Genomic DNA, 27,373 nt, shown 5'->3' on the forward strand with positions numbered 1-27,373 from the left:
GCCACCAGTAGCTGTAAAATAGTGCTTCTGAATTGGCTTTCTGACATTGAATTGTAATCCATATTTTGTAATTCTGTGGGAGAGTGGGCTGTTTCTGATTCTTTTTTTTGAGGTGAGGTTTTCCTTCTAGTCATTTTGCTCAGTGCAGAGTGGCCAAAAACAAGTTGTATTGGGAAAAGGAGAAAAAGAGAGAGAAGGAAAGAAAAGAGAAAAAGAAAAAAGAGAAAGAAGAAAAAAAAGGGGGGGAAAGAGAAGAAAAAGAAAGAAAAAGAAAGAAAGGAGATAAAAGAAAAAAAGGGGGGGTGGGGCGGGGTAAGCAATCAGAAATCAAGAAGAAAGAAAGAAAAAAAAAGCACAAAACAAAACAAACAAATAAAAAAAACACAAAAAAAACCATAAAAACAAAAACAAAAAAAACCAAAAGCAAAAACCACGGGGGAGTATCTTCCGATTCTGTATACTTTAAGTCCCTTCACTTCCCCTGGAAATTGTCCCTCTAGCTGGTCTTCTGGGGGAGGGGCCTGCTGTGCTGACTCTCAGGTGTTAGCACTTGGGGGAGCTGCTCTGCCCCTGCCTGGTGCAGGGCTCAGTGGGGGTTGTTCACCCCGTGAGGCCCCGGGAGAAAGCCCCAGTGGCGGGGGCAGCTCTGGGACCCTGGAGTCAGCCCCCGCAGTAGCTCCGGGGCTCTCCGTCTGCAGGGCCTGGGGGCTCCCAGGCGGGGCCGCTGATCTGCTCAGTTCCAGGCAGGAGCGTCCTCGCTGTCCTGGGCCCTCCCGGCCTCTGCCTGTCCCGGGGGGAGGCCGGATCCTGGGCTGTGTCCCGGCGCCCTGTGCTCCGGGGCCTGCGCTGTTGGATTCGCTCCTGCCCCGCAGCCCCCTCCGCGGAGCCGCCTCCCGAGCCCCTCCGAGCTGTTCCCGGAGCCGCGCAGCCCCCTCCGCGGAGCCGCCCCCGAGCCCCTCCGAGCTGTTCCCGGAGCCGCGCAGCCCCCTCCGCGGAGCCGCCGCCCGAGCCCCTCCGAGCTGCTCCGGGTCCCGCCGAGCGCTGCAGCCCTTAGGGAGCTCGGCGCATCTCCTGGGGCGCAGGTGCCTGTTAGTGTCCCAGGGAGTCCGAGGGCATCCCCGCCCTCCTGGGTCCTGCTCCACCTCCCTGCGGGCCCCTTTCCCCCGGGAAGGTCGGTGCAGCTCCTGCTCCTCCGGGACGGGGCTCTCCTGTCCTGGGGACACTCGCCCCGGCCTCAGCCCGGCTCCTCGCGGCCCCTCCCCCTCGGAGGCCTTTTGTGTCTTTATTTCTCTTTCCCCGTCTTCCTCCTTGATAGAAGCGCGGACTCTTCTCACCGCAGCGTTCCAGCTGGTCTCTCTGTAAATCTCAGGCCGAATTCGTAGATTTTCAGGATGATTGGAAGGTTTTCTAGGTAATTTGTTGAGGACAAGTGACTTGGGGACCCTGCTCTGCCGCCGTCTTGCCCCTCCCCATGTTTGTTTTATTTTTATTTTTATTTTTTTGTAGTATCTTTATTTGGTTTTGGTATCAGAATAATGCTGGCCTTGCAGAATGAATTTGGAAGCTTTCCTTATTCTTCTAATTTTTGTCTGAATAGTTTGAGAATAATAGATATTAACTCTTTAAATATTTTCTAGAATTTACCTGTAAAGCCATTTGGTCCTGGATTTTTGTTCATTGGGAATTTTGGATTTTTGCTGGTTTGTTTTTATTACTGGTTCAATTTTATTGCTGGTAATTGGTCTGTTCAGTTCTTTTTCTTTTATTTTCTTTCTTTTCTTTTTTTTTACCTTTTTCTGATTTGGTTTTAGAAGGTTATGTTTCTAGGAATTTCTCCATTTCTTTCAGGTTTCTAATTTGTTGGCATATAATTTTTCTTAATATTATTTTATAATCATTTTTGTGGCATTGGTTATTTCTCCTCCTTCATTTCTGATTATTTTTTGAGTCCTCAGTCTCTCTCTTTTTTGATGAGTTTGACTAAAAGACATCAATTTTCTTGATCTTTACAAAGAAGCAGCTCCTAGATTCACTGATCTGTTCTATTGTTTTTTGTTTGTTTCTTTATTGTTTCCATTTTATTTATTTCTTCTCTAATCTTAGTATTTCTTTTCTTCTAGTGGCTTTGAGTTTTCTTTGTTTTTATTTTTCTAGACCTTTTAGTTGTAAGATTAGATTGTTTATTTGAGATTTTTCTTGTTTCTTGAAGTGGGCCTGTATTGCCGTAATCTTATAACTTGGAACAGCTTTCGTTGTATCCCCAAAATTTTGTTTTTTTTGTTTTTTTTCTTTGTTTGTTTGTTTAAGAATTTATTTATTTATTCATGAGAGACATATACAGGTAGAGACATAGGTAGAGGAAGAGTCAAGCTCTCTGTAGGGACCATGATGTAGGACTCGATCTCAGTACTCTGGGATCATGCCCTGAGCTAAAGGCAGCCACCCAGGTGTCCCAAGATTTTGGATCATTGTGTTTTCATTTTCATTTGTTTCCATGTATTTTTTAAAAATTCTTCTTTGATTTCATGGCTGTCTCATTCATAGTTTAGTAGCATGCTCTTTAGCCTCCATGCATTTGTGCTCTTTCCAGATTATTTTTTGTGATTGATTTCTAGTTTCATACTGTGGTGGTTTTAAAGATGTATGATATGATTTCAATCTTTCTGAATTTGTTGAAACTTGTTTTGTGGCCTAACATGTGCTCTGTTTTGAAAATATTCCAAGTGTGCTTGAAAAGAATGTATATTGTAGTGCTTTTGAGTATAACGTTCTTATATTTGTTAGGTCTATCTGGTCCAGTGTGTCATTCTTTGGTGGTTTTTCTCTCTGGATGGTCTAGCCATTGATATAAATAAGGTGTTAAAATTCCCTACTATTATTGTATTACTGTCAATCACTTTATGTTTGTAAATAATTGCTTTATGCATTTAGGTGCTCCCATGTTGAGTGCATAAATGTTCACAGTTATTATATCCTCTTGTTGGATTGCTCCTTTTATCATTATGTAGTGTTCTGTTTTGCTTCTTGCTACAATCTTCATTTTAAATCTTCTATTTTGTCCAATATAATTACTGCTATCCCAGCTTTCTTTTTATTTCCATTTGACATGCTATAATATTTCATATCAAGGAAGATAATATATTGATTGTAAGAAGCAGTATTGGGGTGGATATCCTCCTGCAAATGTTATCTAAAGAACTGGAATCATATTAATTGAACTGAGTCCTAAATTTTTGGTTAAAGTAAAAAGGACATAAGAGAAAAAAAGTTTTATTCTGCTCTGGTACTCTGTGCATCTGATGCCTGTTAGCTTGTCACTAATAATGGATTGTTTCACTTCATGATACAAGAAATTCAATTTGCCTTGAAATTATAACTATGCTGGCAGTTCTCTCTTTATAACTATATATATATATATATATATATATATATATATATATATAGAGAGAGAGAGAGAGAGAGAGAGAGAGAGAGAGAGAGCCATGTTCTCTATTTCAAAATGGGCAAGATAATTATAAAAGTGCATTTAATGAAAATATATGCAATAAGGCTCTCATTTGATATTGTATTCTATGAATTTTGGATTTCATACAAAATATATGATCCCCTTGGCACGTTTGAGTTTGTTCTGGTTATACTCACTTTTAAAATTAGCAAGTTTTCTTTCACACCTATTGGATAAAAAAGTTTTTAATTATCTGCCTTATATTAGCACTGGCAAGAGAATCTTCCCAATGCCTTTTCTTTCCTTCCTACAGTCTTGCCCCTTTTCAAAGCAGTTCTTTTAGTAAGGCCGACCAAGCTTCACCGGCTTTATTATGGTCTCCCTTTCAGGAATCACAAATATTCTCATGGATTTTGTTTACACTGAGAATTGTTGGAATGGTATATAAGACACACAGGATTGCTAATTATCTATTTGAATTCTCATAATTATCAAGCCCTCAAATAAAGATGGATTGCTTGACTACTTCTCCAGCTGTTTTCTCCAGGAAAACTTCATGTGTTACACGGGCTTCACCAGGAAAAGACATACAAGTGACAAATGACAGTGTTTGCCAACTGTTAAACACATGCAAACCCTTGGAGAAGTTCTTCCCAGTTACAGTAGGGGTAGGGCTCTGTTGTGTAGCTTGGGAGCGGGATCTATTTTAAACGTTGCCTGGAGAGGTTGGTCTGCTCTTGAAGCTCCTTCAAGAGTTGGCATTCAGAACAGGGTCAGTCAAGAAGGTTGCTGGCTCCATGCCTGAATCTTCTGTTATGTTTAGCTCAATTAGATTCAAATACACAAAACATGCCAGTGAGAAGAGAAGGTCAATCATTTGGAAATTATATTAATCCTATCTTGGAGGTAATTTTTGCCATGTCTAGTGTATCTTCACTATGAATATGAAAATTAAGGAGAACACTATAATAAACTGCCATTATATGGAAAAATAAATTAGAATCAAGTCAAATGCTTATATATAATAGTAAGGCACCCCTGGTGTTATAAATTGGCCGGCTCAGCATGTTGCCTTCATCATCTTCTGTTTCACAGAGTGGATTCTCTTTCTAAACTACATGTCTACCTTGTCATTATCATGCTTTGTAAAAGGCTTTTACCTTAAATTTTCACAAGACAAAGTGAAGTATAAATGGGAAACACTTTGGGCAGATCACTTGAAAAGCCAAACCACCAGTATTAATTTATTTTTTCAAACTCAATATGCACGACCCTCTTTTTTTTTCTCTTGTTATTCCTTTATTTTATACTATCCCTATTATTTATACCTCCTATCATCCATTCCGATACAGCAGCCTAAAAGTAGAGAAATAATAACAAAATTAGTATTTTACCAGAAGAGTTGATTTGAAGGAAGATTATATAAGATAATTTGTTTTTTAACTCAAGATGTCAATCTGCTTCTGTTTATTATATATACTAATCATCACATGACATATCTTGTTATACTGATGCAGTTTGACTTAGTGTATATCCATACATTTGTTTCTCCCATGGCTCATAAGTAAAGTTTTAGGTTTTATCAGACAAATTAAGGCAAATCATATAGCATTTATGCAAGATGATGGTCTAAAATGCAAACATGTAAATAATGATGTATTATTTCTGGAGTTTGGTCAGATATTATTTCATATGCTTATAAATAATTTTGAATGTATCCTCATCTATGTATCATGAGCTACCTGTATAAGTCTCTTCCTAGTTTTTGATTGGGATGTCAGACTTTGTTGATTTGTATGAACATTTATATAAAGTAAAATAATAATAATAATAATACTTTGTCTTTCAAATGGGATGAAAATATTTTTAGTTTTTACTAATATTTTTAATTTATTATTTTAATATATATATTGATGCATTTGCCTATGTGCTTTATGGCATCTGAGTTTTCTGTCTTAGAAAAGTATAGGTAGAAAATTGAATACACACACACACACATATATATATATATTTTATATATATATATAGATACATATTCACAGATATTCAAATAATAGATTTAAGGTAGCGTAGGTATAGCTCCATCTGTATTTGTAAAGTTTAGTTTTATTGTTATATTTTTTTACATAAAATATATTAAAAAGATTTTATTTATTTATTCATGAGAGACAGAGAGAAAGAAAGAGGCAGAGACACAAGCAGAGGGGGAAGCAGGCTCTACACAGGGAGCCCGATGTAAAGGTGGTGCTAAACCACTGAGCCACCTGGGCTTCCCCTACATAAAATATATTATTTGGGATAATTAAATATCCTAAAGTGATACTTAAAGGTGTTTTTTGCAGACAAATGAATTTGAAAACCTACAAATTCATTTTAAAAGCAGATGGGTAACTCATAATTTTTATTATTTTCTTCATTTAAAATTTTTCATATCAACTTGTAAAATGGTAGACATTTTGTACATTTTTTTGTATAAACTAATCCATAGTGATCATATAAACAATAATAAATGACACTGTTGGGACTATAGATTAACAATTATTTTAATTGATGGAATTTTGACACTTGGGTTCATGTCAAAGTGTACTCACCACGACTATTGGACAGAACAGTGTCAACCAGTTTAGCTCCAACTAAACTTCTATAAAATATGAGTCACATTTCTGTGTGTTGTCTTGAAATTTATAGGCCTTATCTAGTTTTTCTTGTCCCAGTTTATATCATTCACTATCAAAAATATAACCATGACACTGATAAAATGTTGCTGTTCATGTTGTTCAGAAAATACTGTACCTTAGGAGAGTCTCTCTATAAAACACCATTCTGACTCTGAAGAAATGGCATTTGGTGTTTGATCACTCGCATTAATATTGTTTTATTTTTATATCAAACAGTAAAGCGGCAGTAACATTGAATTACTGATGACATTTTTATTAGCAAACTGTGGACTTGAGATGATGCTTCTAGTTTACTGGACACAGTAGCAAGCTAACAAGTTAGAGTGCTTGAAACATTCAGGGGCTTGGACATGAGCAAAATTGCCTTTTGGCCACACCCACGAGGTCCCTAAATACCATTTAAGATAGTCACATACAGAAGGAGCTGGATATTTCTTATAGTAGAACCTCAATAATTATATATTGAATTGGAGGCATAGTTACTAGAACTCCAAGAAAGACAGAAAGACTGAGAAAGATAGAGAAGGAGAAGGAAAAGAGGGAGTTAATGAGGGAAATGGAGAGAGAGACAGTTCTCAACTATGTAGATAAAGAATTTTTTTTACAGGGTATTAGAATCCTCTAGAAATTAACTATTTCCAGCTTTATATTCCAATACAAAAATAATATCATTGGACACTAAGAATAACCAGCCATTAGAAATTTGTAATGTTATCTTACTAACTATTATTTGGTGTCATTGATGTTCTCCTAAAGGTCACTGCTAGATGCAGTGGTTCTGTGTTCATTAGGTAGTTATTGGTAGGAGATAAGGACATTTATATTTAATGTACCAAATACTTTCTATCACTTAGAGTTCTTTAAATTTTTACTTTGCCAGTCGTTTCAGGAAATGACTTACGGTTCTGTGATTTTATAACTCAAAGTTGCTTCCAAGATTATATAGGATATATTTCCAAATAGCTTTTAAAACAATACCATTGTTACATACAGTTCTCTGGAAAATAATTGCAATTCACAAAAGATGTTTCTATTGTCTTGAATAAAAAATTAATGACATCTTTATTAAGACAAAATATCAAATAAACAAATTGGAAATAGAAAGTAAAATAGTGATTTATGTTTTTTGATTATTTAATATAATCCTATTTATGAATTACAATGAAATGCACATTTTTCTGTGGTCCTTAAGAATATAAATGACTAATCCTTACAGACTACGTTTAAAGGGCTTTTATCAAAAAAAAAAAAATAGTCCCTATTTTAATTTAATAGTTTAGGGATTCTTGGAAAATATATTCTGAAATTTCTGAAATAGCTGTATTCATGTTTAGATTCTTGCTTTTCCAAGAAATTTACCTGTTTTTTTCATGTATGATGTAAATTCTTACCCCCTCATTATTTCATTCATTTATTTCATCAAATTATTTTTGATTGTTATATAGATGATGCATTCATAATGGTGAGTTGACTTTATTTTTGTCATTCAAGCAGGTCCAACAAAAATGTTGTTTTTATTTCCATATATAGTAAACTTGAATTTTTTGTGATATTTCTATTCTGTTTATTTAGGCACCACTGTTAATATCCCATAAAATATATAATTTATGATGAAAAAACATACTTGGTTTTTATGTCTCTATAGGGAGAAAGGGATAAATATGCCTCATGGTACAGTAGTTTTCAATAAAAGGTTTACCTTGTGAAATATGGTTTCCATATGTATCTCTTGGTACCTACTAAATAAAGAGTTGTTTTAGCACTAGCATTTTTCTTACATGCTATTTTAATGATACTATAGATCTTTTTCATTTAATTTTATTAATAGTATTGAACATAAAATTCCCTAATGAACAGTTTTGGAATACCCATTCAATTAAAAAGAAAGAAATAACCATTAAAATAATTAAGAAAACCAGAGTTATTCTTCATAAATTTTCTGCACTTTGTGTTTAATCACATCCCACCCCACAGGAAATTTGAGCCAATAGATGTTGTTCTATTCAAAGCTCTCAGTCCAATTTATAAGGCATAATCAGTACTGTAAAGTGAGAATTTTCCTCTTTAGTGTTAATTTCCAGATAGTTCTGTTACATACTGATATAACACAAACGTTAAAATGGAAAAGGGTCTATATAGATAACAATTTCATGGTTGTGGTGAAATGGATTCTGCGTGTGTGTATGTATGTATATGTGTGTTTGTGTGTGTGTACACCCCATACAAACACATGTGCACACACGCATAGTTTCTCAGTATCATCAAGATTATTATCTTAAGGATATCTAGGTTTCCCTGCTACCTAAAATGGAGCATTCCCATGAAAGCTTTCAAAAGCCAAAATGACATAAGGAAGCAATCCCCATTAATTCATAAGGAAAAATTTTTGAGTATCCCTAGACCCTAAAAGTAACCTATTTTAGGCTGTTCTTATCCTTTACACATATCTTGCTAATGCTTGCACAAAATCAGTAGAGATAAAGCACAGATGCTCACAGACCTAGTTCAAAGCTCTGGGGACATGGTGCTAAGGTGGCTGAACGTGGTTCCCAGAGAGGGAGCTGGGCTGGGCCCTTCTCGTTGCTCCGGGCCTGCACTGCCTCTACAAGAGTTCATGGCAAAATGAATGCCGAACACTATTTTCAGTCTTCTTTTTCATAAAAGCAAAACTCCTCTTCAGATTTCTTTTAGTTATCAAAAACCAGTACTAATTGAGGTCATTCTAAAAGCAAAGTGACCTAATGTGAACTTTCAAAAAGCAGGGGCTACCTGTATAGTCTTGTTTTCCTAATGTTCTGTGTGAAATTCAAGTCACAAAATATGGCATTGTTATGTGAAAACAGTAAAAGAACACGCTAATGTGGCCATTTCGATGTGATTTACTATTATTATTCCATTTTATTTATTCATAAATCTGCTAAAGATGATAAGTTAGCATTCCACCCATTTCTTACAACAGGGTTGAAAAAGTAAAAGAGATGTGCAAATGCTTTGTGCAGTCTTCTCCCATGAATCATCTTGGTTATTAAAGAATTATGAACTCATTTTTGTGACAATAGTTTGTAAACAAAACAAACTACTTTGGCACGAATCTATTTTCTAGTGAATGGAAGGAGTAAGAATATGAACAGGGCAATCTGTCTGATTCTAATGTAATATTAAGAATATTGGGAAAACAAAGATAACATTATTATGTATTGTATCATACCAAAAAGGTAGCCCAAATAAGCTCCCTTTACTATTTGCTCACCAGTATGCCATTTGTCCTTGAAAAGCACCGAATAAAAAGCAGGAAATCATCTCTCTTTCCATTTTTTTTTTCATGTATGCCTTTGTATGTGTGTGGATGTGGGTTTTCTACATATTCTTAGCAACAAATTTCTACATATCCAAAACAGTCAAATAGTTTTGAGCATATATTTTATGCTTGAATTTCCAAATTATCTTGAATTGATATTCTCAATCGGTTTATCTGTAGACCCACTCTCATTCATTTAGTGACAGACGTTACTTTTTCTCACTCATTTTCATTAACCTTTGAAATGTCACTTGGGAAGATTAAAAATTAACAATGAAAAAGAGCTTATTATTTAAAATATAGCACGGATATAAAGTAAAGTGTGTATGTGTGGAGGAATCAAAAGAGGTCAGCTCACATGGCATTAAGACTTTGGGGGCAGCCCGGGTGGCTCAGGGGTTTAGCACTGCCTTCAGCCCAGGGCCTGATCTTGGAGTGAGATCGAGTCCTGCATCGGGCTCCCTGCATGGAGCCTGCTTCTCCCTCTGCCTGTGTCTCTGCCTTTCTCTCTATCTGTCTCTGTGCTTCTCATGAATAAATAAATAAAATCTTAAAAAAAAAAAGTTGGCATTCTTGACTCTGCTGACAGATTAAATGCAGAGAATATCTGGAGTACAGAATGAACTGTAGATAAAGAAATCACTAAAGGGGCATGCATTTCAGATGTGGGCTGAAGGGTCAGGTAAATCTAGCAGAGCTTTGTAAAAGATCAAAGTGATGACCTAGAATTATTTTGGGAGAAATACCTGAAAGTTTAGAAAGTAACAGGGAGTTAATTTTCCAAAATGTCGCAAATATCATTACAAGACATATTTTAACAAATAACTGAATACTGGGCATTCCATGTGAGGCATTCTTGTAATTTATATCATTTGCATTTACTTTCATGCTCTTTTAACATGCAAACAAAGCCCAGTTCTTATCTTAGACATAATACCTTGTATTTTTTTTTTTTGCGAAAGCAGAGAAAATAAATTTAAATTGCATGTGCACTTGATCTTAGAAATGAAAGCAAGATGATTAAATAGAATAGGTATAAGTATGCATTTTTACTCCAAAAAATGAGAATGGAACACACCATAATAAATATAATCCAGGGAATTGCATTACTAAAGTTGGAATTGTATTACTAAAAAGAAGGAGGCCCCTCACAGTGACAGTGAACAAAGGAAAAAATTTGTAAATATGCGAGAAGGAGGTGATAACTGCTGCTATAAATCTGATACTGTAAAGTTCTTAAAAACAAAACAAAAACAAAAACTAGTGGTTTGATTGAAGATCTACTCAGCTGAAGAATTATGGTGCCTGTAATTATGAATGGACAACTTAAATATCCCGTCTGTAAAGGCAGTTTTATTAATATAACTATTAAACCAGGTTTATATATAGTGAAACAAAAGTTGTTTCTTTCAGGAGTTCATTGTATCTCTAATTACGTTGTGTTTATTATGGAATCTATAATTTTCATTAGAAGAAATAATTGAAAGAAAGAATGAGGTTTTTGTAATTTTTTTTCAGGATATGATAAATTTGACATGTAGAAGTGGTGACCAGCATTCATCTCTCATATCTGATTAAGGGATTTGTGCTTTCCCAGGGCACATTCAGGCTAATTAAAATCATGCTTGTGTTTTCATTAATGGGAGCAGAACAGTAATTCTTCAAGCTTATGATAAAAATGTATACTACATGATATGAAATTGAGTTCCTCTTTTGATTATCAGAGGTCAGGAGAGTAAATGATTCAGTTTTCCTTTATGAAAAATGTGTAATGCATGTATTTATTTATTATCTGTTTATTTTTTTTTCCCAGAGCATAAAGGAAAACTGTTTATACACACAGAGATAATCTCATTTTTCATTTGGAAAAATACCCACTATTAAATATTAAAATAGTAACGTTGAAATTATGCTTAGCTCAATTTTTTTCTTATTATCTAACAGAAAAAGATATGTACTGTACTATGATCTAAAATGTGAACACAACATATTCTACTTCACAATTACATTTGGGCAATGTCCCTTTCAGATCCCTTTCTGTTTACATCTATTTTTTTAATACACATAACGCTACTTGTTATTAAAGCTATATTAGTAATAGTAAATAACAGCTACTATTAAGAACTAAGTATTACTGAAGCTTTCTTGAATGTGTTACTGAAATTAGACAAAGATCTTAAATGTAGGTATTGTACTCCCTATTTTACAAATTTCAAAACAAAAGTTTTGAAGACTTTACTAACTTTGTCCAGCTTTGGAGTTCTCATTTCATACCCAGGCTAATGGGACCATCATGCCCATATGAGGGTTAATGTTGGAAAGTCAACACCACAGACAACTAGAGGACAGGGGAATCCTAACCTTGCCACAGGTTTTAATATTTTTGAAGTTTCTCAGGCCTTTGAACAAATGAAGAAGAATAAATTATAAATAACTGTATAAAATGTCTGTTGTACTGAAATGTCTTGTTTTCTCGCACAAAGGAATGTTCTTGGAGAATCTAAATTATACTAGTTGAGGAAAAAAAAATTGTAATAGTTGAGGCTTCAAGTGTAGTTGTTCTTCAAAATTCTCACCGTTAGTAATTTGTTAATTAACTTCAAGAAATTCTGGGGGAATTCCTCCCAAAATGAAACAAAACATTCCTTGAGCAACCTATTTCCAAAATGCCCCAAATTAAGTCATCATTAATATGAATTAATAGAATCATCATTCTAATTCTAAAAGATAATGTATATGGGACCTTATTCATCTACATAAACTGGTTCATTTAATTATTTAATCTCTGGATCTCTCAGTATCCAGATGATCCCCCAACCCCAAATAATATATACTTTGCCTGATTCATTGAAGGAGAATACTTACCATATTGGGATTAGAACAAATTGTGGAAAGCCCAGACTTCTGGCCAACTCCACTCGAGATCCATCTAGGTCCTATTTTATAATTCACTGGAAGACAATTGGGAGGTCTTTCTATATCACCCCAATTTTCCTAATTCTGATTAATTTGGATATGTTAAAATATACATGTCACATATTACCAAAAATTAAAATGGAATAAGAATACAAATGGCTATTGTCATATTACCTCAGAATATTATCTTAAAAATTGGAAGTACCCGGTCTTACTCTTGTTTTCTACCTGTTACATTGAGTCAACACATTATCAGAACGGGGGAAAGGGCTAGTCCAAGCCACGTCATTAAAGGTCAGTTGTTAAGGTCGTCTGTGGCAGCCCATTCTTTCATGTGATTAACTGTTTCACTCTGAGCACATATCATGTACCTGGAATGGTGCTGAGCACTTGTGATACAACAAGAAATAAAATGTGTTATCAGTAGGAAAGAGACTCAAGTGAGTTGCAATGGGTAATGTTAGTTTTCTGATGCTGTGTAACAAATTACTACTAACTCCGCAGCTTAAATGAACACCTGTTTATTATCTTACATTTTAGTATACCAGAAGTCTGGGCAGACTTACCTGTGCTCTTTATAGTGTCACAAAGTGGAAGTCAAGGATTTCCCCAGGCTGGCCTCTTATCTGGATGATCTAAGGAAGATTCCAACCTCATTCAGGTTCTTGGCAGAATAAGGTTCCCATTGTAGTAGGATTGAGTTCCTATTTTCTCACTATCATCTGGGAGTTTCTCTCAGATAGAGGCTACTCACAGGTCGTTTCCACGGGGTCTTCTCTATTTTTAAGCCAGAAACTGGCCCCTCCCTTTTCAAATTTTGACTTCTGTCCCCTGTTGGAGAAAATGCTCTGCTTTTAGATGGTCCATTAAATTAGATTAGGATCACCAGGATAATATCCTTATTTACTTTCAATTGTAACTCTAACTACATCTGCAAAAATTTCTTTTACTATTATGAGAGAGTGAGGATCGTTGGGATTATTGTGGAATTCTTTCTACCACCGACACAGACAGGAGCAAAAATACAGAGAATAGAGAAGTTAGCCTTTGCAGAGTTCTCTTTATACTTGCATTTGATGCTGCAAATATCTCAGTAATGCAAACATCTAAACATAAAAAGAAATGTTAAAAAAAAAGGAAAAAAAGGAGATTATGAAAAAGTGAGAAAGAAGGGGACCAAACTTCTCTTTTCCCAACCGAACCTAATTAATAATCTATGTCTGAATCTGTTATTCCTTATTCTGTTTCATGTTATACTCTTGATCCCTAGGTGTTTAGTTTTTGTTGCTGCAACTGTTTGTGTTGTTGTTATTGTTAGCTAACCACTATGTATTTGATGTTAACATTATAAAAGATTTACTTCCCTTTGGGAATTTTGCAGAGAGGTTTTAAATAATTAATCAAGTGAGTGTCTAGGTATATCAGTTAGGGTTACAGCAGGGAACAAGAACCAGTAGGCATGTGGATTAAGAATTTGATTGCCAGGAATTGGCTCATGAAAATGTAGGAGCTGGGTGGGCAAGTTCACCATTTGTAGGGCAGGCCATCAGAGGGCCGACTGAACCTCGGCGGCCCAAGCAGAGCTGCTGTCTACAGGCAGAGGGTTTTTGTTTTTTGTTTTTTGTTTTTCAGCTATGCTCTTCAAAACTTTCAGATGATTGAGTCAAGGCCACCCAAATGATTTGGGATTATCTCCCCTACTTAGAATCAACGAATTATGAGCTTTAATCACATCTCCAGAATACCTGCACGGCAACACCTAGATTACCGGTTGATTACAGAGCTGGCGACTGTCACCTGGCCATGCTGACATAGAAAAAACACCATCGCTAGTTCTTGTTTTTGCTTTTAAACTAAGTGATTTGCCTGCTTTCCACAGTGTCATCATGTCACACTCTGTTGGAACCAGAGAGGTTTTTTTGCATTGATTTCCTCAAATGCATGTTAGAACGTCCAATACAACCATGCAGAAGTGTGTGAGCAAGTTCCTGGTGGCCTGCTACGTGACTTGGCCATCATGGTATTCTAGGAATAATCATCCTCTTACTTTTTTTTTTTTTTCATGAACAAAATTAGTTGACATCAATAGCACAAAGTAACACTATCTCTATATATTTTATAAGCTCATTTTGCCATTACAGTAAGTCAACTCACACTTCAAATCTAGAGCTGGTCATTGGTGTCCACAGTCAGAGTAGTAGAAATGGTATCAGGACAAGCGCAAAGTGGAACAATCCTGCATCTTCTTTCTACTCGGTGCCATGTTTGCCCATAATCCAAAGAAAGGTCTTGAATATGGCAAGATGTAGAAAGGCAACACTTATTTGTTTGCCAGACTTTTGTTGTTACCTTGGTTCTCCAAGAGAATCTGTTGTTTTTCTCTCTCTGAGCCTTCCCTAAGATTACTTCAGTTCATATATCATACTATAGAATGACAAAATGATACTTTCTTTTCCCTAGGTAATTTCTTCTCATACAAATAAAGGAGAAAGAAAAGGTCATTCATTTATCTACAAAAATGTTCAGTCAATAAACTTTTCTCTAAAAAACAATGGCATTGTCTCAAAAATTTCAAGATAAAAATATTAAAAACCCATAGCAGAGCTATAATCCTTTTTAGTGATTTTTAAATGTCATTTCAGTTGTAATACCAACAATCGCTTTCACTGTCTTTAATTCATCATTTATTCATAGAGAATATAAAGGATTGGAAAAGTGGGAAGACCAAATGATTTGTTTTAATTGCTATATGAAAGAGTATATTGACATTTTTTCTTGTTTTTATATTTAATAAAACTCTCCCATTTACTTATATTTGAGTAAAAACTCAAAATTGTTTTTTTTTCCAAAGTTTGCATCCTTAGGTTATTTTTTCCCCGAGGGAAGAAAAAAACATATTAAGGAGCGATGCTTGTGTATGTTTATAAGCTTAGAATTCCTTTCTACATTATCATAAAAAAATCATAATTAAAATCACAAGATCATCATTGTCTGGACAGGATGTACAACCCTATTGTTGTGATGAAGAATGACTGAATGACTTTGATATGCTTTTTGAAATGCTATGAGATATACTGTGTGATTATTTCAATCCACAGATTTTACCTATGGAGAAGAAAATGTAAATATAAATCTATTTTATTGCAAGACATGATAAGTTTATTTTGAAAGAGATTGAATTTGACAAGTGTTTAACTGAAATCAAAATATTAATGTATATAAAATATAGAAATTATTTCCACTATTTTATAAGTTTATGGGTATCAATGTTATTTCATAGTGTGTTCTGTGCAAATCAAGATTTATGTTAAATCTCTTCTATACAAAACACAACTCAAGTAAGAGATGCACAATTCTTTCTTTTAATATTTTATTTATTTATTTATTTATTATTTATTTATTTATTCATGAGATACACAGAGAGGCAGAGACATAATAATAAGGAAATAATAAGGAGATAAGGAATAATAAGGAAATAATATGCATGCCATCTCTTTGAAAAGTTTGTAACACTATAAACACATAGAGCTGGACTTCCGAGCAGACTCCAGCAACTGATGACTTTCAATCCCTAGTAAGCCAATTGCCAACATTATTGATTTGAGTAAAGTTACCCAAAATTAATCTAAGTACTCTACCTAGCAAAAACTTTATATAACCTAGTTCTTTGTAAGAGTTGAGGTCCTGCTAAGAAGTAGCTGTTGGTATACCTCAATGTCCCTGATTAGCTCTTACCTGCTTCCCTCCTGGAAATCTGCCTCCATTGCCCTTTGACAGTGACAGATTTCCTGATAATAATTGGTTTCTTCTGGAATGTCCCTCTCATGGGATTTACTCTCTTTGTTGTTCAATGGTTTTGAAAACACTCGCCCCTCATCTTCCTCCTCAATTCAGGCACAGTGTCTTTTATTGCCTGGATATTTCTTCTCAAGTCAACTTTGATGGGTATGTCAGTGTTTCATAGTCCTTCCCACACTAACTGGAAGATCTGTCTTTTTTCTGACTTAATCGCCTCCTCAATCATCCAGGATACTGAGGGGCCATTGCATATAGTGCTTGGGTGGGTGAAACCCCAACACTGAATTCCAAATAGATTAGGGCAGAGTTCCTAATAAAAGGATCCCCCTTTGCCTACATGAATGTGATACATCTCACTTGTTTGCTTCACAGCAATGGTCAGGAGAACCTAAGAATGAAATTCTTCTAGTAGATGTTCCCATGTTTTATACCAGGTCATAAAACCCAGTGGTACAACGGGGCTCCTCTGTTTACTTTGTCTGTGAGCCACACCAGCAAAACTCCCTCATAAAGAAGCATTTGTGTACTAAATCAAATGGAAATATTTGTATTGCACTACTAAAATTTTGTTTTTTATTGATGCCTTCTACATGGCGTCAAGAAAAGAATATGTCAGTTTTCAGTTTAGGGCCACTTCAAGACACCCTCAGCTTCAGCCAGCTTCTGGATGATTCTGTGTCCCTTAGTGACTTACACTCATTACCAAACCTCAGATCTACTGAGCATTCAATATTTACCCCTAAAAGATGAGAATTTTAACACATTTTTAACACCTTTGACCAGCCTGTGTATTTCCCTAACTTTTCAAAAGTTGAATTGAGATGGCTGGTCCCATATGGATCCTCAGCTAAGATGTTCACTCAAGGATCACATAAAAACTCAATTCAGAAAAGCCTCAATTTTTCCATAAAGTTGTCATTTTGAAAACAATCAATATTCACCAGAACAAATATAATAATCTCCCCCTTAATTGCAAGTATCAGAGAGAAAACATAAAGTTTACATGGTAATAATTCTGGAATAAGTAGAATTATTTCAAGTTATTTATAAAGGAGCTACTCCTGTTCTTATTAAAAATTTTATGTATTTAAATTATTGCTAAATGATCATGCTTTAGAGTAAGTTTTATAGTTATGCAATTTTTTTCTTAATTAAAGCCACTAAAAGCCGAGTATAGCAACTTAGTTTTACCATAGTCCATCACCTTACAACTAGTTGTTTGTCCTCCACTGTTAATATAATGAATTGTATGCTTTAATTATGAACAAATATGTAAATTATGAAATGTTAATTTTCTCAAGAAATGTTTATTAATAATATATAATTCTTACATTTTCAGATCCATAGGACTGTGTTTAAAATTAGTAAAAACAAAACAAAACAAAAACACAAACCTTAAGTTGACAATTTTATGAAATGAAAAATAACTCATTTTTAAGTGGAGAAGAGTACATGCACAAACTGAAAAACATTCGATTAAATTGTAAAGTTGTTTTGTCATGATGAAAGATGACTTGCATAAAACAGCACCTTAAAATAACTAGGGTTTTCTCCATTAGAAATCAAGCCCCTAATTTTGGGTCTTTAGATAAGAAAAATAACACTATGTGATAAAGGTAAATGATCCTTGTTTTGTAGCTCCTTTGAGATAACTGCCCTGAATGAAATAGTTCTGGTGTGGTGACTTGTGATAGCTTTTAATAGACCCAAGCAGGGCAGAAACATCTGGAAGCCTAATTCCCCGAAGAGTTTCCTGTGCTGGTTTTAAACAGAATAGTAAAATGATGGAGCAGGTAAACATCTGCCAGTTACAGGAAACCAGTATTTTGTTCAATAGGGTATTATACTGTGTGTTCAGCAAATGTTTACTGAGGATCTATTTTGTATCTAGTAACTACATTGAACACTGTGAGAGCTATCAAATAGTATAGGTCCTTTTATATAAACACATCATGTTGAAATTTGGAAAGAAGTCAGATTAGTCCCAGGAATGAAAATCTAGAGATCAGGAAATTATTTTCTGATAACAATTAGAGTAAAGAGCCTGGCTGTTTTCTTTGAAATGGTTGGAAGTCACTTTATAGGCACATCAAGGTGAATTTTTAATTATAGGCAAGAAATTTACATTTTATTCAATAAGCAACTGGGGAGTATGGAGCTTTCCTTGACAAATGAGTGACATGTCAATTATTAAACTTTATAATGAATAATATACCTTCAGTTGTTCTTAACCACGGTCAATAGGCTATGTTGGGAGGTAGGGGTAATAGCTTCTGGAATCAAGTTTGAGATATTATTGGCCACCTAACCTCTCTGTGAGAGAAAATAATAACCCCCTATACCACTATGGGGAACATAGCTGCAGTCCAAATGCTGAAATATAATGAGTTAGACTAAATTGTCATGGTAGGCCTATTAGCATTAGTCACTTGGAGCCAAAGCCAAAGAAAACACACTGCGTTAATGATATCATGGATATGCCGGGGTGGAGGAGAAGGAGCCCTTATCTTTTACACAGCATACTGAAATATTTACAGATGGAATAATAACCGGTCTAGGATTTGCTTCAAATGTATCCAAGAACAGAATGAGAGTATATAGAGGAAACAAGATTGGCCACAAATAGCCAAAGGATGAGGCTAGATGATGTGGACATAGATGTCTATGAATACGGTGTCTTTTACTTTTTATATTTGTCTGAAATTGTGTAATGGAAAATTGGAAAATAATAGAGACTAAATGAAAGGAAATGGGCTCTTTCTCTATTTCTACTCCAGGGCTCACCACAAATCTCAGGTTTCACCCCTTCAATACAGTGACCCTTCCAGAGCTCATTCAACATTTAAGAGCAGATTACACAAAAGCATGAAAGGGACTTTGCCCAATACTAGAATATATATATATAGAGAGAGTGTGTGTGTGTGTGTGTGTGTGTGTGTGTGTGTGTGTGTGGTTAAGGCTTCTTCCTACAAGCCACACTGTGACATGGTAGCTGCTCTGTTTTTCTATGGGATTAGAATCAGTTTTATTGATTTTACCCATCCTTGATGAAAGAAGACAGAGTGAAAATGAGAATACAGTCAATATCACTTCTCAACCCTAAGGAGTTGGTACTGATGGTTTTCAGCTGGTGCAAATTCCAGTATCACCTAAAACTGACCTAGGAGAAAATCAACATCCACTCTGAAAGAAGTCGTATATCTCTAACTTAAAGTATTTAAACCAAACTTTATGAGATTATGTAAATTATAGCTGGCCCCTTCACCTTTACTTATTACAGATATATACAAAAAAAAAAAAAAAAAGAACAAAAAATTGGAAAAGGAAGGGATAAGTAAAACAAATGAAAGATTATCCTTTTTCTTCATTTCCCCTTAGCTTACACTGCTTACATACAGGGGCCGGTGAGTTAGCCTAACAAAGCTCCAAAGTCAATCAAGAAAAAGCCTTTAGTTTCTCATGATGCATAACCTTCCTTCAAAAATGTGTAAGTAGGCTGATGTATATCATAGCCTGCTTTTTTCTATAAAAAGACTATGAAAACGTACCCATGTTCAAAATAGATTGATACAATATGTTGATGATGCATTCATTTGTCAAATTTTCTTATTTATATTTAATCAGTACGTCAGTATCTACAGTTTTTCACTATTAAAAACAATGAGATAATGTGCAAAATGTTCTCAATAAACATCTCCAGAGTCATCCACTTTATGTATACACAAAGTGACATTTTTGTTACAAATGTCAAAATTGTTCCCTTGAGATTAGTAGCAGTTTATATGTCCAATGGCAATTAGTTATAATGCTATAATTATAACATAATTGCCAAAAAAGAATGGAATGGTATAATCTTATTTTAAATCTTTAATGGGAAAAATAGCCTCAGGATTCCCAATATAAAACAACACTGTGACATGTTTAGACTACGTCCAATTGGGCATGATCATTATAATTAAAAACAAAATTTTCTTTAGTGTTTCCATAGTGTGTATATTGCCAATTAATGAAAAACAGCCATTAGCATTTGTTCAGCCTTTATTTTCTAACAGTTACCTTTTTGGTATTTGATGTCTATTAACTCATGATCCTCTGCCCTCATATCCATGAATTCTTTTCATACTATCTTACTTTCCTTTCTTATCTGAGGAAACGAAGGCAAATGTGGTTTAAGCTACCAGCCCAAAGGTTCACAAGCACTGTGTGCTCCTGTGGTGCTGCTGTGTTGTTTTAACCCCAGGGAGTGAGCCACACATCTTCCTTGCTATTTTTTTTCCTTGCTATTTTTATCACAGTTTTTACCACTGCACCATTATTACAAAAACTTAAATCCATATATTCGATGTGCATAAGGTAGTAAAAGTGTTATCTTAGACTACTCACCAGTAAAGCCCTGTATTCTGTGGATGGTTTAAATTATTTTAATAAGGAAAACAGAGTCAGCAAGACAGATAAAAGTGACCTATTCTTTACGTTGTGGCAGCAAATTATTGACTTTTGCAGAGACTGAGAAAGAACAAGTGGGCATGAGAGGAAACTGGGTATTAGAGTCAGCGTCACCGAGGGTGGAAGGAAAGGCAGCATTCAGAAGTTAATGAAATCACCATAAAACCCAAAGAAAATGTTCAATTTAGTAATAAGAGTAAGCAAGAGTAAGGGGGAGATCCTTTTAGAGCCACTGTGTACCAATATCAGGTTTATGATGCTATATAAAGTATTTTCAGCTTCAGGCCTGTCAAATGCAGTTAGAGCCTGAGAAGGCTCAATTATTTTTCTGTAATATAGAGTCACCTGCTGTGGCATCGATGCTGAAGATACGCTATGGTAAGACTTCAATACACATTAAAGAGAAGTTAGAAATAAATGGACAATGATAGATGTGTATCAAGAAGTAATTAAGCATTTCACAGCAGCCATTGTTTGAAATGGAATGGCACTTTATTTCCCTATATAAAATTTTACTGAACTATTATCTGGATAGGTACTAGGACATTAAGTTTAAAGTTGTCTTAAACTGTGATTGAATGAGGGATGCTGTGTACAATGTAAGAAACCGTTAGAAATACAAAGTGGGTGATTTTGTGCCGTCCGCAGTATGGCTTCTTTAGAAAATAGGACACAGAGTTAAAGGTGTGCACATGGTTATCTTAGTAGGGATATGAGATAGCATTAGCAGTGTAATTGCATTCATGTTCTATTAAAGAAAAATTGAGGGAGATACGTAGTTTTGCGCCTTTATGGAACTTTAACATATAAAATAAGCTGCACATATTTAAAGTGCACGTTAGATGAGTTTTGGTGGGTGTGTGCAACGGCCAAACCACCACCATCATCAAGATAGGGCACATTTTCATCATTGCTTTGCCATCCTTTTGCCATCCCCTTTCATCATGCCTTGGCTACCCCCATCCTTCATCAATCCCTTTCCTGCCTTCTTGGTTGAATTTCCATATTTTTAAATTTCTCCTAAATGGAATTATATACTAGTTGGTTGTGTGCTGTCTGCTCCTCACTCTTTGGAGTCAGCACAAAGACCTTGTGGCCCAGTTGTTGAATACATAGGTGGTGTGTTCCTTTTAACTGATGAGTAGTACCTCATAGTAGTTCGCTCTGTAAGTGTACCTGTTGGTGCATTTGGATGGTCTCTGGTTTTTTTTTTTTTTTGTTTGTTTGTTTGTTTGTTTTTTTACTATTGTGAGCAAAGTCAGTCATTTGTATATCAGTCTTTGAACGGAGATTTGCTTTCTCTTCTTCAGGGTAAATACTTTGGAATGAAATATATGCATCACACAATGGGCATCTATTTAACTTTTTAATAAACTGCCAAAATGTTCTCCAAAGGGATTCTACCGTTTTGTATTCCCATGAGTAGTGTGTGAGGGTATAATCCATGGTCTGCATCATTGTCTGAACTGGGTATTGTTAAGTTTGTTTTTTTTTTTTTTCTTTTTCTTTTTAATTTTACCCATGTTGATAGATGCATGGTAGTAGGAATGACTTTAAACAATTAAACATTTCCTTCTGAATTAGAGGCTCGGTGTAAATTAGGATTCACTAGTTCTAGTTTTTAGTGAACAGCAAATTAATCTGCTACTGTTTTTCACTTTGCTGCTTCCAGATCTTTCTAACGTCCATAACTTTATACTCACTGGACCTTCCCTGCTTTCTGGCTACCCACAGAGGGTCAGAATATCTGCTTCATAAGGAAATAAACACATCTTTCTTTTTTCTACTAAGTAAACTGTTCATTACATGGTATTTTACGTGTATTTCTTTGATAGCTTGTGTTTCAATCACTGCTAAAAACGTGTGCGGCTTGGAATTTATATCCATAATTCTAGACAGCATTAGTTTTCGGTGGTTTTAAGTAAATTTGATATGAATTGAATTTAATGATCTTAAGGTTGAATATATTATTTACTTCATTTTGTTTGCACTTAATCATATCTACAAGATGCAAAATAAAATAAATCTGAGCTAACAGAAAAGGGGTGAAATGCCAAGCAATTGTGTCTACTGAAAGCCATTTGTTTTCTTTTAATTATGTCCTGTGCTTGCCTGTTTCACTTTAACTTTATACTAAAGTGTAAATGTGGTTTTAAAAATACAAAATATATAAAAATAAAAAAATAAGAATAAAAATACAAAATATATTAATGTTATATGTTCATTTTTCAATTATGTTTCCTAATTTAATTCTCAATCATTTTAATTAAACCACCTTTCATTTTAAATGACCAGGACAATGAAGAAATAGGCTAAGAATCCATTCTAGTTGTAATATAACAATAATGTCCTTTAAAAGTGATGTATTAAAAAAAAATAAAATAAATAAAAGGGATGTATTGTAATTACTTAGAAAAAAATAGCAACTTTTTTCATGTACTCCATGTGCAATTCCAAATCAATGACTCCTGGCTGATTCTTAAGTTGCTTGAGCTATGAAGACAAAATAATTTTTCCATAATGTAATTTACAGAATAAATGTCATTTACAGAGAGAGAGAAAGAGAGAGAGAGAGAGAGAGAGAGAGAGAAAGAGAGTATGAATGGAGTGAGGGGCAGAGGGCAAAGCAGACTTCCTGCTGAGCAGGGATGCAGGGCTCTGTCCTTAGACTCATGAATCATGAGCTGAAGGCAGATGCTTAACCCACTGGGCCACCCAGGTGCCCCAAATGATTTATTTACCTATTTTAGAAAGAGATTGAGAGAGATTGAGAGAGAGGGAGAGAAGGGGCATAGGGAGGGAGAGAGTCTCAAGAGGACTCCTCACTGAGCATGGAGCCCAATGGGGGGCTTGAGCTTATGACGCTGGATCAGGACCAGAGCTGAAATCAAGAGTCAGACACTTAACTTACTGAACCACCCAGGTGCTCCATTAACAGGAAGCTTTTTTAAATGGTTCCAGGTTATAAAGCTAGTGGTGACAGAATTTTGAGTGTAGTCCAAGCTTTCTAATACCCAATTGAGCTTTCTTTATTCCCAGAAGTTCACAGTATTTCGAACTCATGAGTATTGGGTGCCTGGGTAGCTCAGTCAGTTAAGCGTCTGCCTTTGGCTCAGGTCATGATATTAGGGTCCTGGGATTGAGCCCAGAGTCACACTCCCTGCCATAGCAGAGTCTCCCTTTCCTTCTGCCCCCACCCCAGCTCGTGTTCATTCTCTCTCTCTCTCTCACAAAAATAAATAAGTAAATATTCAAATTCACGAGTTTTTTTTTAAGGTTTTATTTATTCATGAGAGGCAGAGAGAGAGAGAGAGAGAGAGAGAGAGGCAGAGACAGACACAGGCAGAGGGAGAAGCAGGCTCCATTCGGGAAGCCTGACGTGGGACTCAATCCCAGGTCTCTATGATCAGACCCTGGGCTGAAGGCGACACTAAACCACTGGGCCACCCAGGCTTCCCAAAAATTCACGAGTTTATATGAATGAAATTGGCCTCATTCATGTGAGTTGGCTTCAAAATGGGGACAATTTACCTTAAAGGCTATTAAATTCAGCCATTCCACCTCTCTCCTTACACATAAGCAGAAACAGGTATAATATATGAGAATGTTATGTACACTATATGAGAATGGGAGTATTCAGCAAACATTCCTGTGTTAGTATTAGCTCAGGGCTGCTGCTGAAAGGTCAATCTGTTATTATATTGTTAGGTTGCTTGCTTGTTTTACTTATTTATTTCTTAAATTTAAAACAATTAACACTAATGTTTTGGGATTGCCTGTCTCCTGATAATTAAATCACCCAAAAAAGATGGAGGGAGGTAATATTTGAATCTGAAGTCTGGACAGAAGAAGATGAGATTGATGTAAGAATCCTAAGACTGATATTCACACAATTATCATAATAGAATAGAATGGAATGGAATAGAATAGAATGGAATAGAATAGAAAGAATAGAATAGAATAGAAAGAATAGAATAGAATAGAATAGAATAGAATGGAATGGAATAGGATAGAATAGAATAGAATAGAATAGAATAGAATAGAATAGAATAGAATAGAATAGAATAGAATAGAAAGCCTTCTTGATCTTGACTATTATTACATGAGAAAAATATGAGAAATCTAAGTGAAGAAATTTCGGGACATATCAATCACAACCTTCCTACTAACTCAAAGTATTTTTCGCATTTATTACATGATAATCTCAATTCTCACTCTTTAACACAAGCCCGAGTAAATGAAAGAAAGAGTGGTTTTCTATTAGAGTCTTTATTGATGGCAAAAACTCAGACAAACATATTTTTTAGATTTGGTGAGGAACAATAACCTTTGTCTGGAAAGGAAGACATCAGATTTTCCATTAAGTATCAAAGACCAAAAGACAATTACTTGGCTCTTTTTATTCCTAATTCCCCATCATTAAAATATGAATAAAATACTTATCGTAACTTATATCATAAGATTCCCGTAAAAATCAAATGAGATAATAGGTGGGAAATTTCTTGGCAAAGTTTAAGGACTGAATTAATTTGAGTTATCATTATTCTTTTCTTTTAGACAGGATTTTTATTATTAGAAGCCTTAAAAAAGTGTGGTTACATTTCTCTGTAAGATTATGAATGTGTCTGATAATTTCAGCAGACCATAGGAAATGATGGAATCAAGTGAGGTTTAAGAAACTTCTAGATAATGCATAAACATGCTAGAAATGAATTCTTCAGGTCCATCATTCCTATGAGCCGTTACTTTCTTCTGCTGAAGAAATGAAATATCACAGGACATCAAAATCTTGGCTTATTATATACGTAAGTGTTCTTGACATAGACATGTGTTAGGGTAAGGTCATTTTCCTGTTTACAAAACAATAATTAACATTTTTGAAGAAGAAGGAGAAGAGATTGCAAAAGGAATTTTTTGTGTGCTGATGAAATTACATTGTTTGGAAGTTCTAGATCATTTAATTTTTAGGCTAAAGAAGTTTCTGTTGTTGGTTTCTTTTGCTGCTAAAATATAGGTAACTATTGTGGCTAAACTTTTACAGTATAATATTTTGTTAGTTACAAGACGTCATTTTTTAAAGATACAAATGTGTATTTTTCACATTATAAAAATAAGAAAAATTTCCTATTCTTTTAGAAGCAGGTATTTTTTTGTTGCCGTTGGTTTTAGTGTTTGGAAATTTCCAAGCACGACGATTTTACTGTTCAAGTGACCTGAGCTTTAACGTCGGATTTGCTCTGTACTGGCTGGGAGGCCCTGATAAATTTAGTTTGCTCCTCAGAATCTTAGCATCACTCATAAAAATCTTAAAAAATAATAATAATACCTGCTTGATAGGACTGTTCTAAGCATTTCATGACAACTGCTACAGTTAAAGTGCGTGCAAGACACCTGACACGTGGCGAGCATTGAATGCCTAATATCTAGAGTTATCACTGCTCCATCTTCACCATACTCCCCCCCCCAATAGTATTATTCTACTTTGTTACTCGTGAGTGTACTTCTTTGTAAAATCAATTATTTGTTCAACCTGGGTTAAAAAGACTACCGCAGAACCACTGATAGTCTCTGCAGAAAATATAGAAGGTAAAAGACACTTGGAGCCCATGAGAACAAGAAGACCCATCATTTAGAAGTAAGATCGGTGCAAATCCTACGCAGTCGGGGCTTTCTGGGTAGAAACGACCTACAACAGCACAGTGTCAGCTGACCTTAGCAGACACTTGTTAGGGCCCAGCTTGTGCAGTTTTTCAAACAGCATTTTAAGTGAGCAGTGATGCTAATTACTAGGGTTCAAGAAAATCAGCACTGTCTTAATTAAAAAGTTCTAAAAAAGAGGTTGCTTTTTTAAGATCTTCAGGACGGGGCTTAAGCCACCACAAGAACAGCGTGCTTTCAGTGCACGGCCACCCAAACATGAGAACCTTGGAATCCGTCAGATTTTCAGTTACAAGTAACAACTCGTCAGGCTCCTCACGGAAGAATTTGCCGTTGTGTTTCCTGTCGACTATTTATTTACAATTTATGTGCATCAATTTTGATTTAAGCAGCCTCTTTTCTACTGGAACACTCTAAGGCCAGTCTATAATTGGATAATGGATTTCCTGTTTAGCAGCCCCAGAAGCTGCTCTCCCTCTCCTGGAGTGTATGGACTGGGTTTCTTCGCCTTCACCTCTCCCCCTCCACCAGAGGAGGGAGCAAGAGTCCTCCTCTGCAAGGGACACAGGCTCAGCCCTGGTCCTGGGGCTTCTCACCTGCGCCTCTGCTTTATTCTAGGATCTGTCCTATTATAGAAACTCGGTTATGCTCAAGTTTTATTTTGTCCAATAAGTTACAACAAAGAGCTTGCATTTTAATGAAACCCCTTTATCTTTCTTTCTTTTTTTCTTTTTTTGGAAATGTATTTGGGAAACGAATGCTCTATAATGCGTTGCGCATCCCTTTATTGAAATTTGACATTTTTCTAAGATAGATGTTAATATTGAAATATTATGATGCAAAAGCGCCCCCCCTTCTGTCTGTCTTACACGCACACGTCAAGGGAATGCCATATGTCCCTAGTGAAACCAACTTGGAAAAGCAGAAATGCTGAACATATCACACAGTACCATTGTGAAGGGACATTTGTCAGTTTTCTCCCTGGCAATGAGATTTTTCTCACCCTCAAGACATGCAAATGACTTTTTTTTTCATCTGTTCTTTTTATGTCATTTGAATAATCTTCCCCTATGCTATGGAAGTGAGGGCTGTCAAAAATTAACCACTTGGGGCTTCAGCCTTTAGCTACGTGAC

At 35.5% G+C, this 27,373-nt stretch overlaps 1 protein-coding gene across 6 annotated transcripts in view; it reads left to right on the forward strand.

Annotated features, from left to right (window-relative positions):
• CDH12 (cadherin 12) overlaps positions 1-27,373 on the forward strand; it is a 972,572-nt gene that overhangs the window by 574,673 nt on the left and 370,526 nt on the right. The gene's annotated exons all lie outside the window — the stretch shown is intronic.

This window comes from Vulpes vulpes, chromosome 4, assembly GCF_048418805.1.
Source record: "Vulpes vulpes isolate BD-2025 chromosome 4, VulVul3, whole genome shotgun sequence".
Classification (NCBI taxonomy): domain Eukaryota; kingdom Metazoa; phylum Chordata; class Mammalia; order Carnivora; family Canidae; genus Vulpes; species Vulpes vulpes.